Source organism: Silene latifolia, chromosome Y, assembly GCF_048544455.1.
Source record: "Silene latifolia isolate original U9 population chromosome Y, ASM4854445v1, whole genome shotgun sequence".
Taxonomy (NCBI): Eukaryota; Viridiplantae; Streptophyta; class Magnoliopsida; order Caryophyllales; family Caryophyllaceae; genus Silene; species Silene latifolia.
In genome coordinates, this window is record NC_133538.1 from 91,185,497 (window position 1) to 91,193,709 (window position 8,213).

Below are 8,213 nucleotides of genomic sequence, written 5' to 3' on the forward strand. Positions count from 1 at the left end.
CGTAGGGGAAGTGGGTGATAAATGTCTATCCACCGAATTCATGTTGATAAGGGATGAATCGGCCCTACCGTGCCCGAGTTGATGTGGATTTGGATCATGGACACATTTATTCGAAATTTGGATTGAACTCAACAAAAGTTTTTCGATAAGGGTTTCATCGGCCATACCGTGCCCTTGTCGGATGTGTTTTGGGCTATAGATAATTATTAGAGTAATTTTATCGACCAAGAGTTCTAAAAGTAGAATTGATTAAACGTTAATCCACCGAGTTATATTGATAAAGGATGAATCGGCCCTACCGTGCCTAAGTCGATATGAATTTGGGTCTTGGAATCATTTATCTAGTCGGGTAGAGGTCACTAGAAAAATGCATAAAACTTGTTTAAATTATAATTTTTACGAGTATTGTTATTAAAACGACATTTGTTTTACTCCTTCTATTTTGTTTTGTAGACCATTTTTTTCATAACAAATGGCAACACCAACCCCTATTGCAATGCCTCTCGCTAGTTCATCATGGCTCCGATCCTTCATGGATCGATGTAAACTTGAAAAGAATGGGTCAAATTTCTCCGATTGGGATGCCCAACTCAAATTGGCCGCCCAAGGTGACGGCAAGCTTCGTTACCTTACCGAGGCCTCTGCTCCCGAACCTACTACTAGGTCGACCGCCGCCACTAGGGAAGCATATGAGGCTTACCAAAAGGAGTCCGCCACAATGAAAAATGTCTTGATATTTGCGATGGAGGCAGACCTCCAATGGAGAGCCTTTAAAATGGGCAATGCTAATGAGATTTACTCCAAGCTTGTGACAATGTTTTCACAAACTCCGCGTATCGTCCAATATGAGGCGGCCGCGGCATTCTTTGATCTCGACTTCAAAGAGGGCCAAAAGGTTAGCCCTCATGTGCTCAAACTTATGGAGCTTGTCGAGACCTTGAAGATTCAAAAGGTTGAAATCCCCAAAGAACTCATTGTAGATAGGATTCTACACTCCTTGTCAAAAGTGAAAGCGTATGTTCAATTCCGGGTGAATTTTAACATGCAAGACAAGGATGTGTCTCTTGAAGAATTGCACAAGTTACTTGTGCAAGCCGAAAGGGACATGGGGTTAAATGTGAACCCACCCAAGGATGTGCTTAACATAAGCACTAAGAGTAAGGGGAAGTTCAAGAAGAATGGGAGGAAGGGTAAGGAACAAGCTCCCACATTCACCAAAGCTAGGACTTGTGAAGCTAGCACTTCAAAAATCAAGAAGGGTCCTCTTGATAAATGCCATTATTGTAATGGTATGGGACATTGGAAAAGAAATTGTTCCAAATACCTTGGTGATATTAAGGCGGGAAAGATTACTCCAGTAGGTAAATGACTATCCTTTCTTTTATGTTTCTAATTCAACTATGGTATTATGATACAAAGTTGTGATAATGTATCTCCCTTTTTATTGTAAATAGAGCCTCCACCAAGCAAAGACAAGGGAAAGGAAAAGCAAGCATAACATACGATCAAGAAGCTAGGAATAGCTCTTATAGAGCTTTGCTTTTTATTGTCTTATTTTATTCATGTTATGGATTTTAGAACCTTAAGTTTCCGTGTTTGACATGGAAAGGTATTTTGGATAATGGTTTGTATTTTGGATAATGGTGACTTGGTTTGCAACCCAAGTCACCCGTTTTATCATCTTATCCTTTTGTTCTAAAAATTCATGTTTAAATGCTTACTCTTAGAAACATATAACTTAAAGTGATCTAATAGACAAATATAATGACGGCTTTCATTATATGTCCACATGCTTAAGGCTTGTGTATGTTCATTTACAAAGTTACCTTGAGTCTACGAAGTCTCTTAAAGGTATGTCAATCACCAAGTACACATCTAAAACTATTAGTCAATCTATGAGATAGTTCTCCTTATAACTTCAACATCATTATTTGTGTCTCATATGCTATCTATGAATCTATAGTGTATTTATTCTAAAGATAGAGTGGGAGAAAAATGAGGACATAACACACGAGACAAGAAAAATTAGTGTACTTGTGTAAATGAGATCTACGCAAGGTAGAATGATTTGAATAAAGGGTATATCTATTCACATAGTAGACCAAATTGATGAGATCTATGGTCTCAAGTAAGTTCTATATGACTAAAGAGACCAAGTGAAGTAATCATAAGAGCATATTCTGAAGATAACTACACGAGGAGACCAAAAGAAAGTTTTAGAACAAAATGACTAATGTAAAGTCTTAACTAGAGTTTTGACTAATTTTATGAATTTTTGACCAATAGTTTTAACCTTGAGATTTACTTAAGAGCCTAAATGAATCAATGTAACATCCTAGTAATAAGCGATATTTATCACTAGAAGTTGCAGGTATTGATATACCGATATCTCCAATAGCCAAAGTTTTAAACCACGCAGATGTCATTACTCAACCTCATTATGAAAATGAATTGGTTAAACATCCTTCTAAAAGGGATATTTTGAAGGATGTGTATTAGATATTACTTATATTTAATAAATGACATTGCCACACATCATTATGACATGAGTGTGTTAGAGATTTAAAATCTCTTTCCATAAGGTAAAATGAGACCTCTTCAAAATAGGAATTTTTAAAGGATATGATGGGAACATATATGGTTTCATCTTAATAACTTTGCAAAGCAACATACATTCCAAAATTTTGAAATGTGTTCAATTGAGTAATCAATTTAGAAACATGTGGAGTTAATTAGGAGTTTACAAATTATCATGTGAAGACATGGGATTTAGTGGGAGCTGTCATCCTATGAATGTTTACAACTCATTACTCATTAGGAATGACGAGCTAATATCTTCTTTCATAAAGAAGTATTTGAGTTTTCAATTCTGGATAAAAATGGACTATGATGAATCCAATTACATCAAGGGATGTTGGATTAGTATTAAGAGATACACATCGTATCAACATTCACATAGGTTATTCATGTAGATGAAAATGGAATTGCCATTAGCAGTCATGGTCGTTCATTGAACCTATGAACAGTTGATCTCATGATTATTAGTAACTAGTGTTTCCGCCATTAGAATAATCATGTACATGTCCAATTATGAATCATATGCATAAGAGCATGATGATTGATTGGTAAGCCATAATAGAAATGTCATGAATTCTCAAGTAGAATCCGATGAGCGATTTCGGTGTTTAACAGAATACTCTATTATGTGTTAAGAGGTTGCACATATTATAGAAAGTTCAAACACACGTAAAGGAAAAATAAGAGGTTATTGGAAAGATACTTAGTTGAATAAGAAGTTATTCAAAACTAATCCTTCCTAATATGCTAGAACTTGTGAGAAGTGCTAGACCAATCGTCTTGACAAATTGTTGTAAGACTCTACAAAACATATACCTAGTGCATTGTGTGTGGATGGAGTACTTGATAAGTACAAGTTATATCATTCACCACAAATTCGTTCATTATGTGATAATCGATAAGGAAGTTCTTTCAAGATAAAGAATCAAAACCGAGGTCGGGAACCTTGATGTGTACTTGGTAAGATTCATGCTATGAGAGAGAACATGAATGTAAAGGAAAATGCGATTATAAGAAGTTTGAACACATGGACACATGGCATGTTAAACTTCTATTGCAATCAATAAGTGTTTACACTTACGATATACATCACAAGGTTGTAATATGGTATTGACTACCAGAGTGTGATGTCGACATTTGTCGTTTGAGTTATTATCAACTCACCTTGTACATTGTTATATCCAAACGGGTTGTGGAGACAATTGAACCCCGTTAAAGTGAACATGGATTAACATTGTATTTGCCCATAGTTACTTACATGAGGTGACGTCTCGAAGTGACTAGAGTGTGATGCGATTGATGGCAAGTTCAAGTGCCATAGAGTCATGTGAGATGACTAGTCGATCACATAGGCAGACTGTTAGGAACATTTTGTCGGGCCTAATGACCGCTTATAGAGTTCTGGCAAATTTATATAGCCTGGTCGTGGTGAGAGCTGCTATAGTATTCAAATGTGTCGATTCTTTTGACTAATGACTATTCGCCTAAGATGGCACAGTTTCAGATTAACTTTGATTTGTGTTACTACGACCTTCGTAAATGGGGTCAAATGGGCATATTTTGGGTTATGATGGTTGTGGCTAGTCGAAGGGAATGAGTGCGATAGGAATTGTCCATCCCTAGTCAGGGTTATAACAATATCTCAGGGCCACTCGAGGAGTAATGAACTGGAAATGCGTGGCCACGCTCGGAAGGTATCTATGATAGATAAATCCGGTCAATCAGTTATTCTCCAGATCGAGGAAACCACTCTCGATATGATCACTTGCAAGTACGACCTGAAAGACACCTTGCATTGAGTGGGAGATAGTAATAGGACAAGAGAATTGGTGACGCACACTTGTCGAGGACAAGTGGGAGATTGTTGGAATATGTGTCCTCCGACAATAATGCGATCACAACTGTTGATCATGATGATCACATGTGTAAGTCTCATTATAAAGAATACAATTGGGAAGTAATATTTTACTGTGAACTGATCAACATATATCGGTAATGATTGGCTGACTAGAGTTTGACATTATTGTCGTACGACGGTGGTGATCAGTTGACCCCCTAGGTCATACCTATAGGGCAACACTCTCAATTGATCATTTAACTAATCGTATAACGTTGCGAGTTAATTAAATTACTTGAAAATTGACGGACGGTTTTGGAGGAAAAATTTACGTATCACATTGAAATTTGATTAAATGAGATATGGTCTGAGTAATCGAATTGTATCATTACTCAGATGAAATTATTGTTTAAGGAAACAATTAAATTTGAATGAACTATTATAAATACAATTTATTGTGATTTATAATTGGAGAAATATTTTGGTACAAGTAATTATGAATTACTAAGTCGATTTTTGTATATGACGTACTTTATTAATACGTTGATTTTTAATATGTTAAAAATACATATGAAATTTATGTAACATATGACATGTGACATATTGACAAATTTGACAAAAATAAAATGGGTTCCATTTTATGAGTGTACCGAAATTAAGAGGGGATTAGGCAAAATATTGTGTGGTTTAAATTAGTGGAAAACACAATCATTTTCATTATAGACTAGCCTTGCAACCTATTGCTTATTGTAAAGAATAACACAAGCATGCATTGGCTCCCCAAAATCCCCCCCTTCCACCCGGTTTTTGAGATGGAAAAACCATTATGGTTTTTCATCTTATTTACCTAATAACACACTAAATGTTGTAGTGTATCATTCATTCTTTACTCATCCAAAAAAATAAGAATTCTAGAGAGACAAAAAAGCTCTCTTCTTCTTCTCTCCCAAAACCGAAAATATTAAGTGTTTTGTAATATTTTTGGGTCATTTTTCTACAAGATTAATATTGTACTGGTAACTATAATATTAATTTTAATTAAGAGTAAGCTTTGGGTATAAATCCGTGGGAGAGATCCTACACTTGGGTCTTTGTTCATCCAAAAGGGAAAGCTCAATAACAAGAGAGAAAGGTGATCTCTCTTGTGCCCATATTAACCAAATTTCCAATGTAAGAACAAGTTTCTTCTTTATTTTGTTTAAATGTTTGCATGCATAAGATCATTACTTAATTTTATAACAAATTAAATTAAAACATATATGAATATGTAAGTATATAGATCTACTTTTCCTCAACCCTTGACATCTCACATTGGATGAGAGTTTTGTAGAGTCCTCCCTAAACCACCATTTGTAAATATTCTAATTCTCTAACTTGTATTTCAATTATTACATTGCATTTTTGTCATTTTTGGATTTATTTTTGTGCCTTGATCAAGATATTCATCATTTTGAGAGAAGTCGGGGAGGGACTTATGATTTTAATGATGTGTAGTGCTTTACCTTGGTGTGGGGATAGCAATTGCCTAGGATATTCATGCCTTTGTAGTACCCCAACAAGGAAGAACACGAGAATTGAAGAATGAAAATGACACGGGTTACGAAGTACCCACGGATGGACCTGAATCCGTGTGGTCAAGGCAGAATCCGAACTGCCAAACGGATAATCCACTCGTCCTGAAGAACCCGAACGTCCAAAGTCACCAGACGCTCGTCTGGTAGAGCAGCAAAATACAAAAAAATGATCTGTAAAATAATCCGAGCATCTCAGCTGAGACTCCGCTCGTCTCATTTTGGACGACCATTCTTCACAAAAGACGCTCGTCTTTTTAATAGCAAAAATCTGTGATTTTCTCTGTAAAGGAATCCGAGCGTCCACCCAGAAAGACGCTCGTCCCTCCACAAAGAATCCGCTCGTCTTAGAAGCAAGATGCTTGTCTTGTGGCGTCTTTTCCTAGGCCAAACATTGAAGAATCTGCCCGTCCCGATGCCTGGTCCGCTCGTCCTCTGCTACACTTTCAAATATAACGGTTCATTTAAACCCTTTTTCTTCCATTTATTCTCATTTCTTCAACATACAAACACTACCCAAAACCCAAAAACCCCAAAAACCCTCATCCTCTCCATCAACAAAATCAAATTTCCTCTACCAAATTCAACCAAATCAAATCCAAACTTCCTCACAACAAAAATTAATCACTCCTTTTGCAACAACAAGTGATTCAAACACCAAAATCTTCAACCTTTGAGTCGATTTTTAGGATACAAAGCAACATTCATTCATCCTAAATCGATTTGGGTATAACTAAAAATTGAAGATTTCAACCTCTCATTGGTGTAATCAAGCAAAGGAGAATGGCAAGAACTAAAGGAGGTAACAAGGCACCCCCAAAGAAGACACTTTCCAAAAGGAAACTAGCTCTTCAAGAAAAACAATTGTCAAAGGCATTGGTAGTCCATGAGGTAAGGTTGGAGGTTCAACAACAAGATCCCCCTATGGAAGCTACAACATCAACAACTCCGGTCATTGAACAATTATCCAATTATCCGGAGGTAACTTTCACTTTCGACTCTCATAGGGAGAAATTCATTTTCTTTGTTAAGAAAACCACCATGCCTACTAAGTTTATTTGTGAAGATGCATTGTAAAAATTTGGTGTTCTTAAACAAACCAAAACCTTCTTTGAGTCTATGGGATTAGGTAAATTGTCTACAATGAAATTCACCTTGCCTTCCAAAATTTGCCGATTGAATGTTCACCGACCTAATTACCTTCTCCTACTCTCCGAAGAGACCGAGTATATCATTCAACAACAAAGGGGCGAAATTGCCGAGCCCTCATCCTCCATTATCACCCCACCTTACCCATTTGAATACCAAGAGTTCAAACCCAAGGATGTCGAAGTGGAAAATGATTACTTGACACAAATCATGAGGGAAATGCACAAGCAAGCTTACAATGATAGAGTGGATGCTTACAAAGCCCAATATCCGCCTCTCCTACATCTAGCTAGGCAAGGACTTCTTGATCTGTCTTGTCCTTTGCCTAGTTGGGCGGATATGGAAGTATTATTTCCTAGCATTCCTAGTGGTGGTATACCGGGTGGAGAGGAGATGGTTGTTGAAGAGGGTGGTGACCAAGAAGGAGAAGAAGAAGAAGAGGTTCAAGAAGAAGAAGCTCAAGAAGAGAAAGAGGAAATTGAGGAAGAACAAGCAAGTGAAAGTGAGAGTGGACATGATTCCACATCTATGGAGGTCGATGATACCTCAAGAGAGGAAGATGATGATGATGATGATGATGATGATACGATGGGGGAGGTTTAGCAAACTTTGGAGGCTCCTACATTCTTACACCTCCCTTATGGTTTGTCTACTTCTCTTGTTTTTATTTTATCTTGATCATTTGTTTTGTGGAGTCCTAGTAACATTGGAGGACTAACACCTTGGCTTCATTAAGGTGTTATTTATCTTTGTTCCCAACTTGTAAAATCCAAAATGACAATCTTTAGTTTCATTCATTGCATTCCATGTGCATAAACTCCCGCGAAATTCTAGACATTAGAAATAATGTCTATTTTGGTTTGGGGAAGTCCATGCATATGCATTGGGAGCTAATTTAAATTATGCTCTCCGCCATAACAAAAACACATGCATCATGTAGTGTAGCTTAGTATAGTTTGCATTTAGTTTAGAAATCATGCATATTCATTGCATAATTTCCTATCGTATTGACCATTGAGGACAATGCCCATACTAGTGTGGGGATGGGAAATCTAACTTGACTTTTATTCAAAATCCAA